General features: G+C 39.8%; 1 long non-coding RNA gene across 1 annotated transcript in view; it reads left to right on the top strand.

Moving 5' to 3' along the window:
* The first annotated feature begins 2,065 nt into the window (after positions 1-2,065).
* The window catches only part of LOC115333527, a 112,576-nt gene continuing 87,971 nt past the window's right edge, over positions 2,066-26,670 (top strand). Inside the window, exons 1-2 of the long non-coding RNA XR_003920833.1 lie at positions 2,066-2,444; positions 9,319-9,403. This is a non-coding gene — a long non-coding RNA (uncharacterized LOC115333527). The remainder of the gene's footprint in view (positions 2,445-9,318; positions 9,404-26,670) is intronic.

Raw genomic sequence — 26,670 nt, forward strand, 5'->3', positions numbered from 1 at the left:
TATACGAAAGCTTGATATTTGTCGGTCTGTTAAAACAACAGTAAGTTACGCCGACGCAGGGATTTGTGCCATGAAGTCAGAAACCAGTCATCTTTACACGTAAAACCTGTCAGTGCAGAAGGGCCGGCCACATGCTCCATATCTGGTTGGTGCAGTGGTACAGTGCAAGTCCCATGTTGTTTCAGTGCTGGACAGTGCTTCAGTCATGGAGACATCACTTTATATAAAGATCATAGTACATTTTCATTATTATTTATCCTAATTTTTTAATAATAAAAGTATGCCTTCCATTCTAGTATCTCAAAATATTTGTGAAGTGCTGTAGATAAGTGTTGGGAAGCTAATTTGCAGAGTTTTGCATATATACTGCTTTTATTTTATATGTTCAGCTTCAGACATAAGTCTACAGCTTTATAAGAGTGATAAGAATGTATTATGTATTTAATTTTGTTATTTGGATGACTTAGTACCTGTAAATCCAACTGATATGAATGAGAAGTGAAGTTGCACTGAAAAGTTACTCTGAAAATAAGGCTGCTTAGGTGACTAAATGTCAATTTGGTTGTGTGACATCAGGGGACATGGCACATATTTTGTTCTAGCGTGTTGATGTCATTAACAACAATTATGATTCCTTTTTAAATCAGTAAAGTTACAATATTTTCAAGCATATGTATCCTTATTCACCCACCCACCCGTGTTTCACTTCTTCCCCTGTAATCTCAGCGTAAGCTTTCTGATTTTTCTTTTTATGTGCTCCCTAAAGGAGCTAGATAAGTCTCAGGACCAAACAGTTCTTGTTTAGTTCCTCTCTGGAGCCTGGACCAGATGGTACAAAAGAACACGCATCCCCAAGAACTTGCATAAAAAGTCTGTGGAGGCCTGGTACACAGAGGAGCTATACTGCCTGCAACATTCGCATAAATCTTCCTGCAGTTCGATTAAACAGTCTCTTTGGCTGGGAGGAAATACAACTTTTGGGATGCTTCTAGTTGGTGGTTTCTTGAATTTGACTTTTAGAATGTTCAGTACAACATCTTAAAGAGGTCAGACAAACGTCCTGGTGGGCTCGCCAGGGTTGTCAACCAGGGCCAATCAAGAAATGAAACCCGGTGAACCTCTTACCTTGTAGAAATAATGTTGTTCAACTCAATTTACGTAACATCTTTTAGTTCCCGAGAAAATTGATTTGTCCTTTATTGAAAGTAAAAATAAGTCAATTAGTGTTGAATATATTAAGTTTATTAGAATTACAATACTTATAGGACTATAGAGAAAAGTTCTGCTAAATTGTAAGCATGTGTTTTATGTGTTTAAATTAACAATGCCTTGCAACACCTGTCAAGAGACCCAGTCATTACTGATTTTAAACTTGTTCAAAATGATCTACAAAGTCAGCAGTTGAGTTAGAAATAGACCTCAAGAGTCCTGATTAACCAGACCACACAAGATAAATGAGCCACCTAAACACCCTCTTAGTTACCTGCGGCTTGTTTGATTGAGTAGCAGAACCATTCCTTAGAGAAGGGGTTGATTCTCCCATGATCTAAGAATGATGACCTCAACTGTGAAGTTTCACATCAAGTAATACTAGCTGTGTTTGAAAGGCTGAGTAAAGAACGCTAGACAAAGGCCTAAAGAAGGGAGGTTTTGGAATATAAAGTCATACGGACTGGCCTTGGAAGAAAACTCTTAACTTTCCTCTTAGCAAGACTGCAGAAGACAGATGTCTTATTCCTATAATTGTGTAGTTCCTTCATGAATCATCAGGTACTCTTTCTCTAGTATTGTGTGATGGGTAGCTTAATTATAGACCTGTGTTACAAAATATTCAGCTGTGTTACTTTGAATTTCATTGGTTTTCCTCACTAAATAGAAAACAGAGGTAGTGTTGACCAGTAAGTAAGAATATCCTTAAGGAGTTTTTTCTAATTTCCCTTGAAAAACAATCGAAGTATTTGGGGAGTTTCTTTAGATACAAAACTGCGCTGAGGTTATGTGAGAATTCAGACAATCCTTCACAACCACAAGGAAACAAAACTTTTTTCTTTTTTTTTTTTTTTTTTTTTTTTTTTAATGAAAGCTGAAATTCTGATATAACCAGAATTCCTGGGACCTTAAAAGTGTCCTACGTGGTTTTTGTCTTGTTTTTGCTCTGACACAGGAAGAAGTGAAAACAAGATGTGTGGAAAATATCATGTAGAACCTCTGAACCCTCAGTTAAAGGTCTATTTTGAGTGACTTCATTTGTTTTAGGGTGGAGATAATCAGTCAAAACAAATGCATTCATCTGGTCTGCAACCTACTTCCAGTTCTCATTTGCTCCTGCTAGATAGACCTGCCTGCCATGCATCATTTTAGAGTATTTTTGAGGTGCAAGAACTCTCCAAAAATAGATTTTACTTTAGTTGCCACCCAAATTATTTCAACCCATGTATGCACAGGTAAAAGAGTACTGCGAATCACTTGCCTATTCAGCTTTTTTCCAGTTCTCGTTTCCAGCAGTACTAAAAATGATAACACAACGTTAGCTCTTTGTCCCAACTCCAAGTTTATCTACCAGGAATTACTATTGCTGTGTCTGTTAAAGCTTTCTTAGTTGTAAAAATAAAATCAATATTCATTTGATGTTTGCAACTGGAACCTACACTAGGTAGAAATGTAATGATTTTTTGCTGTTGTCAGCATAAGTCCGGAACGGAGCTGACAAACAGAAATTCAGAGGAATGGCTGAAAAAGCTTGTTAGTATGCCTCCTCTTAACCCAAGGAAGAAGCGGGCATTTGAACATTATCAAAAATGGTTTTTGATCAGAAACTTTGGTTACATGGCTCTTGATTCAAGTGGATTTAAAAAAATAGGATTTATTTGTTAAAGTATTTATTAAATGTAAGAGTTGTAAGGAGGGCCTTAAACATGCTGAATAATGCTTTTGAACTTTTTTTTTCCTGTTGTCTTCATTAAAGTATTCCTAATGAGTGAAGGTGAGAGTCTGTGCTGCTCTGCTTTTTTTACATTTCTTGCTTTTCTTCCTAAAAATAGAGAACCAGGGACTCCTTTAGTTCCTGTCTTTGATCAAGACTTGCACTTCTTCTGAAAGTACCAGAATTCTGGGCCCTCAAGTCAAAATTTTCAGGCTTTGCTGTCTTTCAAATACAAATATATATCTGACTGAGGAGTCCAGTTTTCAAAAATGCTTCATACTCGTTGGAAGAAGGTTTTAGCACATTTGTAAACAGGGTTTTGTCTCTTTTTAGGTTCAAAAATTCAACTTCCCTATAAAATGGAAACAATATTTCTGTGCCTAATGTAAGCACTGAGTCACGGGAAATTAATTCATTGATAATAAGGAAACATCTAAAAATCATTGGACAGAAGCTATTATAGGCTGCATAAGAGAGATTGACTGTAACTCCATTCTTAGCATCCAGAGCCAAACTGCTGGTTCGTTTTGCTACCAAAACTGGATTGCTTGCGCAGTTGTTCATTCCAGAACTTTTATCTGTTCTTTATTGTCCTAGTTTCAGCTGGGATAGAGTTAACTGTCTTCCTAGTAGCTGGTACGGTGCTATGTTTTGAGTTCAGTATGAGAAGAATGTTGATAACACCGATGTTTTCAGTTGCTGCTAGTAGTGTTTAGACTAATGTCAAGGATTTTTCAGCTTCTCATGCCCAGCCAGCGAGAAAGCTGGAGGGACACAAGAAGTTGGCACAGGACACAGCCAGGGCACCTGACCCAAACTGGCCAACAGGGTATTCCATACCATATGACGTCCCATCTAGTATAGAACTGGGAAGTGGGGGCAGGGAATCGCCGCTCGGGGGACTAGCTCGGTGCCGGTCGGCGGGTGGTGAGCAATTGCACTGCGCATCATTTGTACATTCCAATCCTTTCATTATTGCTGTTGTCATTTTATTAGTGTTATCATTATCATTATCCGTTTCTTCTTTTCTGTTCTATTAAACTGTTCTTATCTCAACCCGTGGGTTTTGCTTCTTTTTCCCGATTTTCTCCCCCATCCCACTGGGTGGGGGGGGAGTGAGTGAGCGGCTGCGTGGTGCTTAGTTGCTGGCTGGGGTTAAACCACGACATTTATGTATTGAAGACTGCATAAAACTGAGGTAGCAAAGATTCAAATGTACAATATTGAAAATAATAGTGACTTGCAAGAATTGAAATGCTTCCTAGTAAAACTATGCACTTGATCCTGGAAAAAGCCAGAGCTAGCATAGCTCTTAGCTATGTCTGAAATGGGAAGCAGTGACATAGTCCTTAGAGGTCTACCTGGTAGAGATCAAACCTGAAGGAGAATAGCATTGTCCTGATTCTCACAGCTAAACACACGCTCCAGCGGGCTACGGAACTGCCCGCTCCTGCTGGCTTCACCAGCGCTTGTGACGTGGGAGGAGGGCGGCATCCCTTGGGATGGAGATCGAAGGACAGTTGTAAGTCCAAGCAAAGCTCCTACCAAAACGTCTGTTATGTTTCCCTCATTGTCTGAAAATGTGAAGGCGGGAAAAGCTGTTCGTTTGTCAGTTTAGTGGGTTCTACCCAAAGGGTACGGGAAAGGAAGGATTAATTTAGGAACTCTTTAAAATCAGATCCAAATGAATTTAAAAGCAGGAAGGTAAGGGGGGTGGGGGGTATGTGCATAAAAAGTGAAATCACCTGTGCCTATTGTAGAAACAGTGACCAAACTGTAAATCAGAACCAAATGGCAGCTTTGCTGAAATTCTGTTTCAAACTATAGCACTGATTTGCAAACTATAGCTCTCATTGCAAAGACAAATTCTTACTTTTTGTCATTTTTAATTCTCCAGTTTTAATTTTGTTCAGATCAATGCTTAGAGTATATTTAGAAAAAAATGTTCTTACAGAGGTTTAAAAATATGAGGGTTCTTCAAACAAACTTTATGCAAAGTTGTCAGAAACCCACGCTACCGGTTAAATTGTCAGGTAATTTTATTTCCTGTGAGGAGGAAGTCATATATAGATTGTAGTCGTAAGATGATTCATATATTTCTTGCTCATCTCCCAACTGCTTTCCTCCTACAGAAAATACAAGACGCAGTATCTCCTACAGATATCTGTGCAAGTCAGTCTCACACACGTTTTCTTCCTGTAGACAGATAGGTGAATAATCCAGATATGTACAGATTAAAATAGTTTGACAAAGAATAAAGTTCATAGCATTTTAATTGATCCAGTAAATCTTTTGCATTTCTGCTCAGTTAAAGCAAAGAACTCAAACAACATCCTTGAGATGATTTTATTCTCGTGTTCAAAAATGGATAGTGTTGTGTCACATCTTGAGGATTAGTATATGTCAGTCCCTTAAATGTAAGCAGAATGTCTTTCTTTTTCAAGGGAATGTAAGCATTTTAAAAATACCAGCGTCCTGGATTTATTTACAATTATTAGAAATGCTGTTCATATAGCCTGATTTTGGCAATGTACTGGTGTAGTATCTGTTGTGTAAATACTGCATACTGAACACAAAGGGTCCAGTTCTGCCAGCTGTTCCATTCAGACAATCCCATTAAAATAAAGAAAAATTCTCAAGCAGGACTAAGACTTTGCTATACTACACATAAATATTTTCTCATACTAAGAAGTTAATAAGTAGACTACTTTTTTTTTTTTTAATGTATGGAAAAGAAGGGAGAATTAGAAAAAGAGGTCTTTGTTCTTTTTATCGTAGAAACACAGGTTTTCAATGCATATGTCATTTCACAGCATTCCCATCAAAACAGGAAGGATAACAATTTTGTAAAAACAAGCCCCAAAATAATATTTTAATATTCATTAGTGGAATGCAGTGACACTGAAGTGCATTTATCCTATAAATTAGCCTGCACCGACATTGGGAATCATCTAATATAATGAAAAAAAGCTCTTCCAAAGGATAAAGTGATTCAGCTGACAAACTGGCAATTACTCCCACAGACTTTTCAAGTCTGTCTTTAAATAAAACATTTGTTAAAACATTCCGCTATATGCCTTGTGTCACCTGCAGCAAGATAAATGCTGCATTACATTCTATCAGTTACTTTCAATTAAAAATATTTCAAAGCATGTTGATGTGGCTGGAAACACACAGGTTTTAGATTTTTGGAATGGTGAGATTTCCTTTTCGGTGCTGACTAGTAAAGACTAACGAAATGGGTGCATTAGTTAATTCAATGGCTACAGATTTTTGTTCGTTTATAAGAAATCTACATTCTGTTTATACTTCATAATGATCATTGATCATAACTACTATTATTGCAGAGTCAGATAAAGCCAGATTGGATTGCCTTTACTTGCCCAGTTGTTTTCTGCCCCGTACAGTGGTTAGATATTTACAGCAGGTGAGCAGTAGATCTACGACGCTGTAATTCTTTGGTTGCTGTTTTTGGCACACAGGCTTCAGGATAACAAGGCATCGTGGCCAATGAATGTTACCAGAAGACATTAATCCAGTTAGTTTAGCATAATTTATTAGGCAGCACACAAACTAATAATCTGTCCCTGTGTTAAATATTTTGGCACTGCAGAAGAGAGAGATCACATTTTTAAAGCTGAAAGCAACTTGCAAAGCAGGGTTTGTTGAGAAAAGGCCATGTATTTAACTTAGCTAACTGTTATGGTTAGAAATAAGGTTTGCTCACGGCTTCTTTTACTTCTTGGAATCGGTGCCTCTGAAGAAGAGACCTAAAGAATACCTTATGTACCTGAAAGCTTATCTCCCCCCCCCCCCCCCCCCCCCCCCGAGTTGTATCACCTGGGCTAATAACAGTAATTACCTCCACCTTTGAAATTACCTTGCTTGTACCTTAGACTGCTACAGCTACAACAATACTATCGCTAAACCTGTGTGTGCATCCAGGTTATATGTCAATGTCCTATTGATAAGTAAGGTTTGGCAGAGTATCGATAGCGAACACCTCATCATCTGCTAAAATCAATGGATTGCATGCTGCTAAATCCTTACAATGATTTAAAATCTTGGTGCGAATGCCTTGCACACCAAGGAGGTTCTGCTAGAAGCTGGCTGAAATTATATCTGAATTTGAAAGCTGTTATAGTGAGAAAAGTGCATCTTAGTCACTATGAAAGAAATGGATATGAATTTCTAACCCCTCTAAGGAACGCTGGGCACAATCCTGTAAGCAACATTTGGAGTTTGTTGTGTATTTTGAATCTTAAGGCACAACGAGTGGCAAGTCATTATTAGGACCCAACAGTCTGTACCATTTATTTATTTTAACACGCCCTGTTTTTCAACATATACGTGGTAAAGGTCCCACTGTATTCAGTTCTCATGTTTGCCTTTGTGTACGTAGGACTGTATCAAAATCAAAGTTCTTTGCTCACGCTCTTGCCAATAGCTTTATTTCCTGCTCACCTCAATTGCAAAAGAGGCAGTCAGTTGAAAAGCAGATCTGTCCGTGGTGGTGGTGGGAGGAGGATGCATCAGGGGGTGCTGCCCCTCACACCCACTTGCCAAAAAAAACCCAAACCCATAACAAAAAGGTCACAATTATTGCCTTCTAGCTGCAATTTTCTCAGTAAACATCAATGCGAGAGGCCCTTTTTTTGATTGCTTGATTGCTCCCTCAACAAGGAACTGGCATATTCAAGACTTGAGACAAAACGAAAACTGTAGCAAACCCCAGAATATGGAATTGTTGAGGAAGAAGCAGCTAAATAGCTTGACCACCTTCTAGCCCAGGAAACCATTTTCTTGTTTTTAGAGATCCAATATAAACTGAGAAAGGAGTGGTTTTTACAGAGTTGTGGCAGCTTACAAAAGAGCTGAATGATTAGAGAAACAAAGCTAGGGCTGCAGAGAAGTAATTCTTTCTGAAATCTTCTGGATATATTTTTTTTTTGATAAAACCACGTGCTGGTATTCTGCAAAGATGAGATAAGGTGGTGACATTAGAGACTGTGTCTGTTCTCCCAGTGTTTTACAAAAGTTTTCAGACGTTTAAATTACCTGTTCAGAACTTTTGAATTTCAACTTTCTTCATGGTTATTAATTTATAATCACATGGGGTAATTTAGTATTCTTTGAATTTTTAAGTCTTTTCAAAATTGATATTTATGATGTGTTTATAACATCATATTTGAATGCCATTAAGCAGTGTGGTAACAAAATAATGTAATATTTCTGCTGTGGCATGTTCAGTAATGTGTACAATTGTTTCTCTGAGGAAGAAAGAAACCTTGGGTGTTGAGAGGCTCTAAAGCAACAGGCTGTACTGACAGAAGGGAAATTTCGATAGCAGGGTTCCCAGAAGGCCCTCAAGAACAATTCCAGAATTTATGTAACAAGTTTGCTATAAATTAAGTTAGTAATTGCTTCAGGATAGCATTACTCTCATTAAAAAAAAAAAAAAAAAAAAAACCATATATATATATTCCCAAGAATAGTACATAGAAACTCATGAGCAAAATTAACTTGTGAGCTGAGATGGAAAAGTAAACCCAAACCTTCAAAGGCGATATGTATTCAAATTAAGTCTTAAGAAAACACCTTGTTTATATATATGGAACTGCTCTCCCTTCCCTCCTACTTCCCTTCTTTCTGTCTTTTTTTACTGCTGACTTTAATGTCTACATATACATTGTAATATGTATGGGGCTCTGTATAGGTAGTAATAAATAATAATATCTCCAACTGATGTTCCTAGAAATGACAGCTTCTGAAATATAGTCAGTCATCTGACATATAAATCTTCCTTCTGAATCTTAGCAAATTCTGTTTCTCTTCTAGATTTGTCAGCTGCCTTTCAGATTCATGGTCTCTGTGGTTTGGTTGCTACATCTTTGAAACAGTATGGGATAATCAAAGTTGCCCTTGTTGGATCCCATTAAAGTCTTCTTAAGAAACCCCAGAGGGCTTTACAAGGCAATAGATTGCACGTTCCCAGAGCTTGGTGCTCTTGAGTTTCTCACAATTCTTGCATGGGTTTCAGATAAGTGACTATGCAGGTCTCTCACTGGGGGACTGGTGCTAATCCAGAAGAAAATTAGAGGATGCCTGTTTAAAAGGTGGCGACAGTTTAAAGAAAATACTATACAAATAATGCGGACCCTTCCAACAATTTTTTCATGGGTGGTTGGTTGTTTTTTGGTTTTTTTGTTAAGCTGTTGTGACAGATTTGCGTGGTGGTTCATTTTATACTACTGGTTCTTAACTTAAAGCATATTGTTCTAATAGCCCACATAGGACACTGTCTTATTTAAAATACTGAGGAGACTACCAAGAAAAATAAAGTTGAAGTAGGTAAGTCCAACATGTGAATGTTTTGTCCGTTTTTCCTGGTACAGGAATTCAGGATTGTTCAGCGGCGCTGACGTGGGTTTCTGAGGCTCTGAGACAGGACAATCAACGAAACAGGCAATGGGCTTTCATGTGAGTATGCTGTTCTCTTGATGCCAGACAAAATATCCTCTGAGGTTTCCAGGCAATCGTTAGGATTAAGTAGAACAATCAGGCTTAATTAGCATAGTTTATCAGTCAGATGACTCAGAATGTTTTTATGAGACTTAGAGAGTACACTTGAATGATTTAGATAGTTTTCATCTCCTAGCAGGAACTAGATCTTCATTTATGGTAAGTCAGCATACCTGCATCTGCTGAGGCTCTTGTTCTATGTCCCTAATGAATTCAACAGTTTGTAATTTGCTGGATAGATAGAGGTGCACACAAACGTGAATGGTGTTCTGTGTTCATTTGCAACAGGGCAGCTGTGCTCTAATGTAAAGCAACCGTTGGAAATGCTTCTATTTGATGTTATTGTTTTGATGAGGGTAAGGGTTTGGAAAATAAGCTCCTTTGGCATTGTGAGAAATGGTTTCCCAGGCCATGTGGTAGGCTGAAGTGTAGGTAATGTAAAGGTTCTTTCACCTTATTGATCTTAATCAGATACCCTTCTTAATTTTATAAAATCTATCTATGCCATAGTGACACAAATAGTGTTGTTCTCCTGTGGATCCTTATCTTTGGCTCCTTATCTTCAGTCTCTTATCTGAACATGCATTTGATTTCCCCCTCTGAAATGCCCAGTAATTTTAGAGCTGAAAGCAAATCCTTCCAACTAAAAAGTTTTAGCCTTGGTAAATCCAGAACTGGAGAGTAAAATACTAAGAAATGACAGCAAAAAATACACGAAGCTTCGGAATATTTGCCCTAAAGAGAAAATATACAAGGGTGTCAAAGGTGCAATGTGGAAGGACAACATTCAAGAAAACCTTTGTCACCTGCTGTGGCTCTTGGTGAATTTTGGAATTATTTTGTATACTTTTAGTGCCAAAGGGGCAAGGGATCCATGTCTTGTTGCAGTTCTTTGGATATACTGCTTTGATTCAGAGTTTTATTAATGTGATCTGGAATCATCTGGAAGGAACAAAAGGGCAGCCTGTTTACAGGCAAAGGGCTTGTGTAGCAATGGTCATAGGGTGGACAGTGTGGGGACAAGTATAGCCTCCAGACATTTTAAAGAAAATATCAGACCACGCTGATTAAATTTGAAGGGCAAAGAACACGAAGCCTGCAAATAGAATATTCGAAGAGTATGGGAGATAGCTTATTAAGACTTTTCTAGGAAAATCCACTGCTGATAGAATGGGACAAGGGCAGAAAAGCCAGGATGTAGGCTCCCGAGTGATATTCTAAACCCTGTGCTATAAAAGATGGGATAGCTGTATGTGATTCTTACTGTTCTTAATGGACTGAGCATGCATTAAATTAAGAAATCTGTGGGCTTGTAGCACATCAAGCTGAAAGGTTATTTATGTATCCTGCAATAACCAGGTAAGAATGCAGTTACTCATAGATGTATTATAAATGCATGTTAATTGCTATCAGCGGTCGTGTTCTGAAGATCATGCATTTTTTATGCATGGCAAGCTGCTAAAATATCCTTACTACTTATTTCTGCATCATAGCATCCTCAATGAAAAAGCACTAGGAGAAAGGTCTTCTTCCATTTTAGTATTTCCACCAAGACTTCGAAAGCTCCCGGTGAAGGTGCAAGAGGGATGACAGACATTGCATTAACATAAAGCTCAGAATACTTATCTGCTGCTGCTTCCCAGGGAAGCAGTCACTCAGCTTCCTATAAAGGCAAAAAGCATAAAGGGACTGGGATCTGTTATCAGCCCTCTTGGGCAGAACTGCAATACAGAGTACTCTGCTTAATATTGCTTATCACTAATTTTGTGCATGATAACTGAAGCATGAACAATATCCGAGTGGGAAGCGAACTAGATCTATAGCTGCATAGTCAAGCCTATCAAAATATATTGCTGAGCTCCTGTAGCCAAACAGTTCTGCAGAATATCAGCTGAAACAGGACGTTCCAGCTCACTGGGCCTCCACTCACCATATGCTTGTGCAGCCTCTCCTGTAATAGCAAAGAGCTATGCTCAAGAGTAGGGTGCATTAAAAATTAGGAAGGGATGCTGGAATGAACCTGCATGATACTGAAAATTGATGGGTTTTGTTACTTGCTGTGTCTTACTGAGTTGTCAGGCGATGACGATGAAGTGAGCCTTGCTGAAATCACTCACATGAGTGAGGACTGTATATTACTCTTAGAAATATATACATGCAAAGTCATGCTGTGGAGATTACCCTGAAGAAAATCCACTCTTGTCTGACTGTTCATTCGATAAGAGAAGTAAGAGAAAGAACGATGGTGTTACTGTATAGCTTGCCTGTTCAAACAAGAAAGGTTCTCTTTTCTAAGCTTATCCTATGCAGGAGGAATCATCTGTGTATTTTGAGGGTGACCCAACTGTAGGCAAACATTGTTTCTGAGCATATAGGATACGGGGTGGGAATTCGTGACAGTCCACACGTCCCTCATGCATCTGTGTTGGCTGTAGGTTACAAATCTTACACTGGTGAAGAGTTTGACGATGCTCTCTGGTTTTAATGCAGAACCTCAGGATCATCCCGAATTTTGTCTGTTTCTAAGGAAGGAAACACCGAGCAAAATGTCAAAAGGAAACTATTATTGTCTTGTTTTATAATAATGTGTCTAATACAAGATTTTTTTTACATACTCACATTTAACTGCAAATTATTTTTCTGGGAATTAATGCACAAATGCTACAATTAAACTATTGTGAGGAAATACATGGAGTTTGCATTTCCCTGTTCTTTTAATAGAAAAAAAACCCATTTGTACTAAGACCTCACTTAGAGGAACTAATTGAAAAAGTTTAGCTAGATTGAGTTTCTATTAATGTAATGTTTTTCCTATTTATAATGCCAAGAAGTCTTCAAAAGGTTTCAAGGCTTGAGGACTGCAGTACAGACAAGCCCAGCAATATTCAAGGGTTTTAAAATTCCCAGTAGGACTTTTTCTTGGGAGGGGGAGGATGTTTAGTTTTAATTCAAACAAAAAAGCTTAAAGCAAAAAGAATATTACTGCATGTTTACCTCACTTTCCTTTTTGCTTGGTCCTGTTCCTGCAATTGTGTCTGAGCGGATGGCCCCAGGCACCCCATCAAAGCCACCCTCAAAGGTGGGTAACTGGTGCCACGTCCTAGTAAGGTTAGAACTGGGCTGCTATTAAAGTGTTAAAAATTAAAAGAACAAAATTACAAGGCGAAGGGATGAGGGAAGTTGTCATTCTTTGGTGTATGCTACAGTGAGTGCACTGTAACATCTGAACGTCTCGCTGTGAGTTAAACATCATTTTGCTACTGACAGATAATCTCTACACAAGATACTTCCCTGCTGGCCGGTGGAATCCAGCTGGGGCGAGAGTCGGGGCAGGATTATCGTGAGCTCCCTGTGAAATCTGTTTAATAAATGTGGTTCCATATCCGATGTTGATTTGGATAAACATGAGCTCAGGCTGTTCAGACATGGTGTTAGATAACGCATTTTCCGCCAAAAATGTTTTTCTCTGTTTATTCTAAAAATCAATATTCCTATGATTGATCTTGATCCTAATAACATATTTTTTCTCTTTAAATGTGCCCTTCTGGTAACACTGAGGGCGATAATAAGCCGGAGCCAAGTGCAAGTCAAATAAATGGGCAATTGCGAAGGGAAAATATTAGGAACTGCTATAAAATCATGTGCCATTAACAGCGTTTTATTTTGACCATAAATGGCAATAATTATTCTTTCATGAATATTTCAGAAGACCAGGACAGGTTATTGGGATAGGATGAGAGAGGAAATTGTTCAATTTAACTGTACTTTCTTCACATTAGAAACTCTGGCAATGCTATTTTCCTTTTTAAAGCACAATTTGTCACTTCTGTCCAAATAATTAATTTGAGAAGTATGTATATGCTCTTGTGATACCAGCTGCAACTTTATCTTTCTAGTTAAGTGCATGCATAGACCAGCACACATGCATGAAAATAAACATGTAGGGTAACTTGTGGTGCAAAAAAGCATCTGAAGTAAGTTTCTAACAGAGCTCTGTAGGCCACGGCACCAATTTCATGCTTGATGAAAATCTTATGTTGCTTAAACCATCTTGATAACCAGAATAAAATGATGAATTTGTTCACATTAATTAAACATATTACCTAAATGATGCATTATGAATGTTCTTGTATCTTTACTGTTTTTAATTTCCGTGTTACAAAAGGCTTGCAGAACAAGAGATGTGTTGTGAAGGGGAAAGAATTAGAAAATACTTTGAACATTTTAAATAAAACATTCCATATAGTTCATTTTTCCTTAGAGCAAAATTGCAATGCACTTAAAAGAAAGTGAAACGTCAATCAAAATAACAAAAACAATATTACTAGTGACCCCTAAAGAACTCACAAGCAGGCAGGTTAATCAAGTCTTTTTTTTCAATACACCTATCTGAACTTCAGTACAAAGTAATTAATTTCAGGTTCCAGCACAGAAATGCATCAAATATCATCTTTGGATGTATGCCTTTTTATAACATACTAATTAGTCCTTTTTAGACTGTGACTTTATTAAAATGCGGGGGGTGGTAGAGCAATGCTGACGTTTAAAAGGTCTGGCTGTACATTCTCTGATAATCCGCTGGAGTCGTAAATACTGCTTTTCTTAATTACCAGACAAAAGCAACGTATTTTCCAAGCTGCTTTGCTGTATGGATGTATAAATAAGCCCTAGCTTATTTAACTGGTGTATTTGTCATCTCTGAGTGGCTTGGGGATTTTTTTCCCTCCTGGAAAAGAGCTATTACAGCCCCTCTGCTGAGGCTGATGGGCTGAGCTGACAGGTACCTTGTCTGTTAGAGAGGCACTGCCTGCATCCCAGGGCTACGTCTTCCCTGAATTCAGCCTTTCTTCTGATGTCCACTTGCTCTCCTAGTCCGCTTAACTGTTTGTGGGTTTCTCCAGGATCAGCATCTGCCAGAATTAACAGAGTTTGGAGACTTGGCCAACTCTCAGTTCCCCGCCTTCTCTGACTCCACCTCTGCAAGTGCATGGGAAGTTTTCCACTGACATTTTCACTAAAAAATGAGCAATATAACATTTGAAGTGGAGAAGTTTCCATAATAAGGAAGGAAAGAGAATGTGTAATTTCCTTGAGTACCTCCACTCCTGAATGCTGAAGAATGTATGTTAACTGTGGGAGCCTGTTCTGAGAGCGCTTCAGCAAAATAGTAGGGTTTAGACCAGAGATAAGTTTGTTTTCCTATACAGTGTTTCCATAGGCAGTGTTTTTATTTTTTGTATCATTTCCTGAAGGTGCTGAGACTCGTGTTGCATGACTTCAATGAGTTCCTCTCTACCTGGAGTTAAGGGTGTTTTCTAGAAAGGACAGGACTTCTGTGAGACTTTGGTTGATAAGGTTTTATCCATACAAGATGTGAAAATTGAACCATGTTAGATCTGGTGGTGCAGCTGGAGCTACATACACTGGGCAAATACAGGACATGACTAAGCATGTTATCACTACTAAAATAAAAGCTGAAGGAGCAATCCATAAATGATGTGAAATCTATGATGGCATTATGTGTGTACAACTGTATATTAGGTTTATTGTTGAAGTATAAAGGTTACTTTAATTTTATGAGAGGTCTATACCTGCTAGATATATAGACAACGTCGGGAAATCCCTTATAAAATAGGTTTTGTTATGGCCTGAAGATGCAGCTTATCACGGGTAAGTAGAATATTGCATTGATCTCTGCTGTAGATAATGAGACTGCCTGGGAGCAGCAGTCTTGTCACATGAAACAAATTGCTGATCACAAGTCAAACATACTGGGGAGGTTCATGTTTATTTTGAACCGAGCTGTAATAAAAAGGGCAAAACCCTGTGTTAGCAGGTACACAGGCAAAAGAAATCTGCTGGGGAGATGTCGTGGTTTAACCCCAGCCAGCAACTAAGCCCCACACAGCTGCTCACTCACTCTCCCTGCGTCAGGATGGGGAAGAGAAGCAGAAAAGTGAGAAAACTCGTGGGCTGAGATAAAGACAGTTTAACAGGTAAAGCAAAAGCCACGCACGCAAGCAAAGCAAACCAAGGAATTCCTTCACCGCTTCCCGTGGGCAGGCAGGTGTTCAGCCATCCCCAGGAAAGCCGGGCTCCAGCACACCTAACAGTTACTTGGGAAGATAAAATGCCATCGCTCCGAAAGTCCCCCCCTTCCTCTTTCTTCCCCAGCTTTATAAGCTGAGCATGACATCGTATGGTCTGGGATATCCCTTTGGCCAGTCGGGGTCAGCTGTCCCAGCTGTGTCCCCCCCCCAGCTTCTTGTGCCCCCCAGCCTCCTCGCTGGTGGGGTGGGGTGAGGAGCAGAAAGGGCCTTGGCTCTGGGTAAGCGCTGCTCAGCAATAACAAAAACATCCCTGTGTTATCAGCACTGTTTTCAGCACAAATCCAGAAGGTAGCCCCATCGTAGCTACTGTGAAGAAAATTAACTCTACCCCAGCCAAAACCAGAGGAGAGGAGGGAGTCTGGAAATAGTGGTTGGGGGCTGAATGGGCATCACGATCGGGTATTAAATGACGAGCGGGATTGCCTGCTGCACTGATAATCTGCCAAAGGTGCTGGCCTTTTGCTCCTCAGCGCATACCAGGATGGCAGAGGAGGTTTTTTTGCTTCTGCCTCCCATCCTGCCGCGGTGCTGGTGCAGAGAGCGGGATGCTGTGCACCGCACCCTCGTGAGCCTGTCGGCTAAACGGGGAGGAGCGTGGTGAGCAGGTAGCGCTCCTCTGCATTCCTGGCACAGGATGCTTGTTGCTAGGAATGCTATTTAAACAGTATCTAGGGACTGAGTGAGTACGCTTGTCTTATTGTGTTAGGTGAAGGGCTATTACCAAAAATAAAGTATGTTGGCGCATTGTGAAATGGTGGCACTTAAAAGATGAGCAGGGGTTTTGTTCTAGAGAGCGCATCATCAGGTACAAGTGCACGTGGCGTGCCCAAGTGGCTGCTTGGTTATTCAGGAGGAAGGTGCATGAGATGGAGTTACCAACAGTGAAGGAAGCCGATGCCCAGCCCTTCTCTTTGCCGGGAGAGGCTGCGGCCCTTGGATAGCCCCTGCTCCTGCCTGGCAGGATGGTTGGTACCACACGTTTCCAGTACCTGTGGTGCTGTCTGCAGCTGGGGAGTAACTGGGGCGGGGGGGTGACACTCACCCTTTGACTGGGAGCAGACAGTGCCGAGGCAGACGTTGCGAGTTACTAGAAATGAGTCGGGGCGTTCTGTGATTTCTTTTGTGTCTAAACGCCGCAACCCCCATAATATAATATAATATATCCTCAAGTCTTGCTTCTTGCTTATTCTTTCTTTGTTCATTTTTCCTCTCAGTAAGCTGTTCTTCCTCTAGCACTCTCCTCCATGTAATTAAGGTGTAAGGCTTATCCTATGCGTGCTTCTTGGCTGGCTATGTAGTACTCTTTCTCTCAGTGATTTGTCTTTGAAATATACCATTTATCTATTTGTACTAATATATATATATATAAGATCTTGGTCGACAGCAAAATGTAACAGTTGATTTTTCCTTGAAACTTCCAACTCCTGTGTGTTCCCCGCCTTGCTGTTGTGGTACTTTCATCATCCGCTGTGAGAGCCAAAATATGGAGACTATTATGCAAACGTTTAGTGTTAAAGTGAATGCATGACTTGTTGTGCTTATTTATATAAACTTGTTTCACTAAATCCTGTCTATGTACTGTAAGCTTCAGGGCGAACAGCCGGGCTCGGCTCCCACTGTGTGTGAAGAGTTCATGTTTGCAATAGCAGTGTAAGCCCAAATTACAGGTGTACTGCGCACCCAGGCTCTGCTGTAACAAAGCATTTTGCAATACTGCCTCTGGTCAGGAAACCACGCCGGTGGAAGAATGTACTAAAAAAGCTTTGGTTTGTTAAATTCCTGTGCTTTGGTTAGGCATCTGAAGATGCTGGGCAAGAGAGGAATTTAGCCTGACCAAATATGGCCAGTTTTGAGTGCGAGTGCAGCCTTAGGAATATATGCTTTTACGTTACCGATCTGTGCTTTGAAATTAAAACTAGACGTGTGGAAATACAGCATTGTCAACATGTCAGCCTAGCTGACACCTTTCAGCTGGCAATGAATACTGATTACCTTCTCCATAGCAGACAAGTCTTCTGTCTAATATCGTTTCATTAAAATACATCTGAAATGGAAGTCTGTTTGGTTCTAATTTTAAAGGAATTTCTTGGGTAGATCAGGCCAGGAATACATGTTTTTCTCTTAAAAAAAAAAAAAAAAAAGTGAGAAAATTATAAAAGAAAATATTTCATTTGAACACTAATGTTTTTCACAAACTAAAGCAAGTCTTGGAAAGGAATTATTTCCTGGCTGAAGATGGCGTCTCCAATGCCAGCTTTTTGGTGGGTCAGGCAACACCTCTCAGGTGTTACCTCTCCTGTACATTTTTTACTTTTATGCTGTGTCTCTCTAAATGTGCTGTCTTTTTGATGCCACAGTGGATAATACTGCAACAGACAGTGCTCAGTAATAAAGATTTCCTGATAGTTTAAATGTTAGAGACCTGAGTTGTTATGCCAGCAGGCTTTGCACAGGTCTGTTCAGGTGAGACTTTTCATTCCGTTGGAAGATGGAGCACTCTGAAATGTTTGAACTGGAAACATAACTGTTATCCTTTTTCAATCTTTTCATAACCGAAGCAGAGCGGCCAGCTGCCCTGACTCCTAGGGGCCCTCCCCAGTTTGCCCTCTGGGTCTCCTTGCATGACCCTGAGTTTCTGCCTGCAAACCTCAACGCGCCCACCCAGCTGCGTGGCAGCTGGAGGCGGTGAATTGGAAATTGTTGTTCAGGTACGGTCTGTGTGCATCGGCTCTCCCCTGCAGTAGGCCAGGGAAGGGCAGTTTTGCCAAAAGGCATCAAGTGAGCTGCCAGGAAATCGGTGGGTTTCTGATGGAAATTCCCGGTGCTTTGGCAGAAGTTCGCTAAAGCTGAACTATTTCTATAAAACATCTGTTCTCAGTGAACTAGTGAAAAATTTTTCTCGCCTCCCTGAAATTTTCTGCACTGTCTTCCTGAAGTTGTTTGTGTTTCTAGTACGCAAGATGGAAGGAAGTCTGATGTTTGTGACAGCTGCCTTCAGACACCTACTTATGTCATCTCATGAATTAAGGCATTTAAAACCATGTTTCATCTTTGAGAGGAGAGTCTTTTTACGATTGTATGAAATACATCCTTTAATTGTCCTTTTCTGTGGGAACTTTGTCTAAATGAAGAGTCAGAGCTTGAGAGTTTGGTCCTTAATACGACTTAATAAAAACCAGCCAATTGTTTATTGGCTTCCTTGTCAGAGAGGTGATGGAGGTGGCACGTCCCACATTGCTCACTCTAATCTGACACCTCATATATTGTCCGTTATCGGAACAAAATGGGAAAGAAAATCCTTTATAGGTGCTTATTTGGGAGCCTTCAGAAATAAGATTTCAACAGTGCTGAGATTTTTATGACAACATAATTAGAGCTTCCACCAGATTGTAAAAACTCAATTTGTTGAAAATTGTGTAAGCTGATTTAGGGTCAAATTCCAGACTTCTTATTCAGGCGTTCCTCTGATTTTCCATTGATTTCAATGGCATAACTCAAGTTCTCTATTTTTAGCGAAGTATCTCTGTGCTTCTTTACTTGTTGTTCCAATGAGCAATCTTCCTTCTCACAAACTGTATTTCAGAGACATATGTTGAAAAGATGTTACTGATGCAGTTAACAGAGCAAATAGGATCTTCTGTGCTTGTGATGCTGACTTTGACATTCACTTGATGCTACAAAGATATGAAGGTTAGCTCCAACTTTGATAATCTCTTGTAACGTAGCCTTGTGTCAACAAAGCCACAGGTGTGACCATAGAGATAAGATGATAATTTTGAGTCTATTTTGTGTTGCCTCTTCTTTTTCTCACAGTTATGCTTTAAAAAGTTCAAATCTCTAGTAAATAGAACAGTGAATCTGTGTTTTCTTTCTATTTTCCTTTCTAAAATGGTGTCGTGGGGTTGTTTCTCAGCAAGTCCTGATCAAATTGGCTGGATTTACAAATACAAAGCTGTGTTTTTCTACCTGCCAGTTTGATCTAACCTCATGCTTGCATCTGAAAGCCAGGCTGTATTTGATGTGATCTAGAGGACCACCTGTAGAGGCCCACTATCGCAATAATGGTACGGGGATCAGTTCAGTTAACTGAATTGCTCTACTGGGGATGATTATTAGTGTATACACCAGATGGAGGAGCAGGTTCTTATTCTGTAATCTTGTTTCTAGGTCAAAAAACATGGGTAGGCCCCAGCAATGTTCCCTGAACTATGTTATCTCTGAAATACTCCAAAGAGGAAGTAGCATTAAAACTTCCTTTTCAACCATCCTAGATATCAGATAAGATTCCGAACTTAAGTGAGGAATGTATCATTGACTAAGAATTTTCTGAGCTTTCTTAAAATCATTTCGTTAGTCTCAGCAGTGTGTGGGGAGACACACTTGACATGTTTATTGTTATATTCCAGTAACCCTTAGAGACACCACCTGCCCCCAAGAGTCCCTTTGTGCTAGGTGCTGTACAAACATGGATGAAGCAGTATTTCCACATGACGGAGCTTATAATCTTCATAACATAAGGTAACCAAAGGGTAGAAGAAAGTAAATATGGCCCTTTTCAGTCAGGAGGAGAATTGGAGGGCAAAACTGGAACTGGGTTAAGGTCGTATGGGTGTCAGCAGAAGAATAAGAAATGACCTGTGATTTTCTTTATTGTAGTACAGAGGCCATGGCACACAGCAGTCTTCCTGCTAAAAACTATTAGAGAAGTCTGAGCAGCGTCGGAGCTAATGCAGTGTTTTTCTGGCCCTTCAGTGAAGGTATCACCAAGGAAGGTTTCCAGATTGACAGGTCTAGAACAAGCCACATCTGGTATATGGGCAGCTTCAATGCAAATTTCCCATGCTGCCCATCTAAGGAAGCTTTTGGGAGCTCATGCTGTCTTTTCAGGGCTCCAGGGTGGGTGGCAATCCTGCTGTGCTTTGCTGGCAGTGCCCTTCACTGCAAAGGGAAAGGAGGCTCGCAGGAGTCTCAGCATCCCACTTTTTTCACATCTCACATAATACAGACCTCACAGATGTATTTTTGAAAGAGGCAAGGAGACCGTGATCACCACCTTCTAGAAGTGGCTGCAAAGCCGTAATTCTGTATACAAGATACTTTTCTTAGCACAAACTGACTTGTTTCATTACCTGGGAGTCCACAGCTTTCCAGAACCTGACATTGTAGGGAACAGCGTATTGAGATGACAAATAGCTTGTAAGCTTTTAACAAGACAAGTAATCTTTTCTATCAGAATTGCTGTAGTATCTACTCAGAACGTACCTTCCCAGTAAATCGCTCTTATCGTCCATTTTAAACAGAACTGAACTCAGCCCTCCTTTCCGATGGGACTTCAGACTTAAATGCTGCAGCTTATTTAAAGCATTGAGGTTTGATCCTGTAGGATGCTGGACCCTCTCAAATCCCAGTGTAAAGTCATTGTCAACAGGCAGTGCCCAGTGTGTCCCACAGCTTGGCGCTTGTCACACAGCAGTGGTCTCAGACTGCTTTCTGCACTTCCAAACGTGAACATGATCTCTTTGGCTTCCCCCTTCCTTCTCTGATGTTCCTGCTTTTCCAGGTTCCCTTTTAATGAAGTCCCACCAGAAAGGGCGTAACACAGTGACGCTAGCATGACGTTTGCAAGTCAAGACCTGCTTTTATGGCCTGCTGCTTTCCTCTGCCTCGCTCTCTTGGTGCTCTGCAAGGGGCAGGTGGCATCTCGTCGTCTGTGCCCACCCTTGTGGGACCCTGTTCTCTGCTGACTCCCAGAACCTACCAAATAAATCATTGTAATACAAATGCCAGGGCGCATACTTCTAGATGAATCTTTGGTTGCGGAGATCTTTTTCTGCAGAAGCAGCGGGCAGGGTAGGGGCATATTTCCCTATTCTTGAAGAACCATCCTGTTTGGGAGCTGTCAAGTAAAATTTCAAATCCAGGTTTTCCAATTCATTAGTTCTTAAATATTTTGGCTTTTTGAGTACAGCAGACTGTATTGACAAAGCAGAAAAGAAAGCCAGCTTGAAACATTTCTTAAGATTTTTTTTCTTTTTTTTTTTTAGTATCTCTCTTTATCGTGGAGGTGTGGGGTGCAGGGAGAAATTCTCCAGCTCCTTCTAAGTGATACAAGGTCACTTACACTGACATAAAAATACATTCTCTCTTGCCACTGTGGGAGATGTAATCTATTCATTTTAATGGCCAGTGAGCAAGGGCCGCCAGGGCTGCCTCAGTATTTCTGTCGCTGTTGTTCTGTTCCAGTGCATGCCCCGAGGCATGGGTCACACTTCCAAGCAATGACAAAAATTTTAACGTTTTAGGAAGGACTAAATGATGAAAGCTTTAATAACTGTAAACCTCAGTAAATGTTTGAAGGAAAATAGTCACCAATTTCTCTCTTCGTGTGAGCAGATGAGAATGACATTGTAAACTACATAACTGGGCTACGGCAATCTTGATGTAATTCCCAACACGGCTGGAAGCTTTTCATGTGATTTTGGGGCCTCTGGCTTCACATGCCCTGTGCCTCTGCTCCCACTTTGAAATGGGATAATGATATTCCCTTTCTCTACCCTTTGACCACTGCAATTATAGGGTTGGAGGCCAGTGGCACGTTAAGTGTTTCTACAGCACTTAACAGATCCTTGGTGTTGCATAAAATATCAAGCTACTTTAAATCAGTAGTTTACATAGAAAATGAGGGAGAAAACCATCATATGTTTTCCGAATATCTGGTAGAAAATACGTGAAATTAATTTGAAATGTTTGGGGTTCTTTTTAAGTGTAGTTTCTAAACTTCCATTTCTCTTGATAAATGAGATTTTTATAGAATGTCATGTCTGTGAAGCAAGTGTTTGCTCTGTATGGGATATTTTAAAAACTCTGTTTATGGTAATAGATGTTGTGTTTTAATCCATGTCACAACCGCATAAAACACATCATCTGAATTTGCTCTATTAACTGAATTTCTCTTTTCCATTTACATTGCAATCTTTTTCTTTAAGAAAACACTTTACATCATGTTGTCATGACAACAGAATATGCTCTTAGGTTGAAATGCTGACATTTCTCTCTGTGTTCATAATGCACCCCCTGCTCACTCCTCCCTTCTTGGCCAGTTCTGAGGGTCTCCGCACATAAATGTAAATCTACAACAGAGAGAGATGGATTTGGGGGCCAGAAAATGCTGACTGCCATATTTTTCTTTTTCTATGTTTGTGAGTCTGGGTAATCATTTTAAGGCTTGGGGATACTATTGTACCAACATCTGTAACATAATTCAAAGATGCGCAAATACAAGGGCATTTTCTATATCACCAAAACACATCTAAATTGTCTCTCAACCAAACGTCTATGCTAGAACTCACGTTCAAGCAGTCTTGGATCTATTCCAAATGATGTTAGAAAAAAAAAAAATAGCCTATGATGAACTTGAAGACCTAGAACAGGCTGTAAAAATAAGTAAATTCTATTTTGTCTTATCATCCTCTGGAGATGTTCATAAAATTGAATAGATGAATATGTGAGGCCTACAGTCCTCTGGGTATTCAGCTGCAATCCACATATTTCCTCCCTCCCCAAAGACAATAGGTGATGTGGAATTCTAATTGTAACAATTCCTAGACAATTATTTTATGTCCACAGTAAGTGGAGGCCATAGAAAGTGAAACGGGGAATCACCGTAAGCAGTAACATTTATGAAAATATATATTTCACGCAGCTTCACTGATTTGCCCGGAAGAGTAAGACCTGAAGATGACCTGTTAAGTCCAAGATTACAGACATTACTTCCCTATAATATTGAGAACAATCATACCGGTTTGCCTCTCCCTTGCTTTACTAAATAACACGGTAGCTTTCGTTTTGGGTAATCTCTTATCTTTGCTAAAGGTATGTATATAGTTAAACAGAACACTTTAAAGCTTCTTAAACCTGTTTTGATACTTGTATATTGTTCTGAATATCTGAAAAGATGTTTGTAGGTAAAGTGAGTTCCTGGGATGGACACTGGAACCAGCTGGGAGAAAAGGGAAAAAAAATGGACAGACTTATTCACAGGGTATGACTGGCAAAGCTACATATGAATAAGTGCTGGAACTGGAAATATGCCTTATTTTTTCAAGCGCTGAGAATATAGATGAACTTTGTGGACTGGATACTAGTTCTGCATGTGAGTTAGGCAGAGCAGATTGTCTCACATCTGCTTCCTGTAGGGTCTTTTTTCATCTTCTGAAACATCTGGTACCAGCAACTGTTAGGATATTGGATGGTAACATGCTGTGAATATGGTCCACCTTGGCAACGCCTTGTTTCTCTGCACAATATTTTAAATAGAAGGGCCTCACAGGGATGGCCGAAGCATAAAATAATTGTTGTGGCTTGGGGGAGAAGCTGAAGTAGAAGAGTAAACGGTGGACTGATGCAATCCATGGACAATATTCTCTGATTCAGCAGCTTGTGAAGTGGTTAATTGGTATCGATCGCATTGTTAGTTAAACAAGAATACTTGTTTTCATATGTAGGACACAGACAAGGTTAGAATTTCCTTGCTAAGCTTTATGGCCTACTCAAACATTGAAGCATCACTTAAAATCTGTAAGCAGGAGATCTCGGAAAATAGTAGTAATAATAATAGTAATAATGCATTATGCTCTTATTCATTATTACTCTCTCATTTAGTCCTCCATAAAAATATAACTATGGGAGAAAATGGAGGGATAACTCAGAAACAAGACTTCAGCTACATGAAAAAATTCAGAGATTTGAAATTTGTGCCCGAGTGCTGAATGAAATCTGCTGAAACGATCACTCGAGCAGCTTCATGGTGACGGACTTGCGAGGCTGGCATTTGTGGATTCAGAGCTGTTCTTATAATCAAATGCAGCATGTTCAGTACCTCCTCTGTTGTAGATGAGACTCGACCTCTAAGTTTGATTTGTATTAGCTAGTGATTATTCTCTACTTTTCACCAGAGAGAACTTCAGATTAAAATTTTATTAAACAGGATGTAGGTCTCTGAAAACTTTCAATCCCAACTAATTGGCTTTTTTGGATAGGAAAAGCTTAATTAAAAAATCCCCAACCAGCTGCAGTTATAAGCCCTTTTATTTCATTACATGTGTGGGTCTTTCTGCCTCTCTGCATAAAACTTTCCACGCCAACGCTACATCAGAATGAAGACTGGTGTGTGCGTGTGTGTTTAAAAGTGAAGATAGATTAGCTAAACTAATGAGTGTAGATGAGCTTAATTAAAATTAATAGTGAATTTAGAAATGAGAAAATAATTATGGCATGGAGTAAAACAACAAGATGACGAAAGCAACTGTAACAGATTATAAAGCTGCTGTGGGAAGCTGCCAGAAGACCACTTGCCTTTGGCTTGCTAAGTGCCATAATCAAAGCAACCACCTAGCCCATCTCTGACATCAAGCATAAAAGAGTTTGGCCACTTAAGAATTGACATTAGTGACAGCGAATGAAATCCCAGTGTTTTACAGTCTCCTCTACCTTCTTGTTTAGCCAGAAGGCAATGCAGTACTAGTGTAAGGGCTCCTACCTTGCAGTGACTTCAGTTGACATTTTTGTGTTAGGTCTGAATCTAATCCTAGTGGTACAGTCATACTAACCCTGACACAAAGTGTAAACCAGTAACTATTCTCCTTGAAATGCTTTCCGCAATAAAACTAACGGAACTCACAGGAAGTCGGCTTGGGAAATATCCCCAGAGTCTTGCACCCTGATGGAAAGCTTTGGACTACCGTCTCGATGTATTTAGCTTTCCATCCACTTCAGCTAGGACAACATTCAGCCCTCCTGAATATTTTCAGTCTTTAGCTGATAATAAACCAACGGTAAGTCAATAAAGAGCACTTCTCTAAAAGCCAGTTTTATCTTCCTTTCTCTCCAATTCTGGTCATTAGTCTGGTTACGACAGGTCATTCCTTTGAAGCATCGTGAGCGACAAGCATTTAGCTGAGGTGCTTGTGTCAAGATTCAAGCTGTTAAAAGTCACTGTCAATCACCAAAAGGTGAGTCTTGCTCCTTCTGCTTATCTCTCTTTACAACTGATTTCTTCAGGATCATAATTCTATCCCCGTACCTTGTTCCACCACATTTTTCCTAAATAAGGACGTTTGTGCATATGACTGTGTGAAGCATTTAAAAAGCTTCCACTAAGGCATTTTAAGAGAGCAGAGCTATTTCAGATTCTCTCTGTTCTGGTTTTTGGTTCAGAGAATCCTCCTTGGTAATTTGTAAACAAAATCAAAATTCTTCAGAAAGCTTAGGCATGCCAGGCTAACTGGGCTGTAAGGAGCCCTTGTATCTTGCAGCTTGGGCACAGCCTGGGAATCTGTGAATTCACTGAAAACTTCTTTTATAATCTTCTTTTTCTAAACTCTGAGAAGGTTGGGGTTTTTCCTATCCACTGAAGTTCTTTAACAACAGGGCCGTAGCATTTCCTGAAAGAAAGAGGAATGAAAAGCTTTTAATTCTCTTACATGCATTCCTGATTTGTTCAGCTGGAAGGGATTTATGTGGGCTGTTTCAGTGTCTCTCCATTTGCGATAGTTAAGAGTAACCTTAATGGTATTTCTAGTGGGCAAACTTGCTCTCCTGCTCACCTTCTCTGTCAGTCAGCTCATTTATTTTAATTTCCATCTTTTGAACGAAACCAAGGTCTGAAGTAAGTGAGCCAATATATCTAACTAATGCCTTATTGGAATACAGTATGCAGTGGCTCCAGATCATCTTTCTTTGCAGAAAATTATGTAGTAGCACAGTGTGGAGTATGTCTGCCCCTTCCAGAGATCATAGCTGGGGAGTTGGAACCGGTGATCTGATATTGCACTAAAGCTGAAAATTAAGCTACAAAAAAAAGGAATTCCTTTTGCATAGGGCTAACTGTAAGTGGTGGACCAGCCCCAACTTGTTTAAAATGACCATCTCAGATAACATCTGACAAACAGCTATGCTTCACCAGAGACATCGCAAAAGTCATTAATTTTATGCTATAGCTGCCTTCTTATTTTAATTTGATACTTAATTTCTTTATCCAGTAGTTTAGGTGGGCACTTTATTATGTTTTCGTTAGTGGCTAGCTGTAGGTACCTGGCTCAATTTCAGCTTGTTTAA

This window comes from Aquila chrysaetos, chromosome 21 (genome assembly GCF_900496995.4).
Source record: "Aquila chrysaetos chrysaetos chromosome 21, bAquChr1.4, whole genome shotgun sequence".
Taxonomy (NCBI): Eukaryota; Metazoa; Chordata; class Aves; order Accipitriformes; family Accipitridae; genus Aquila; species Aquila chrysaetos.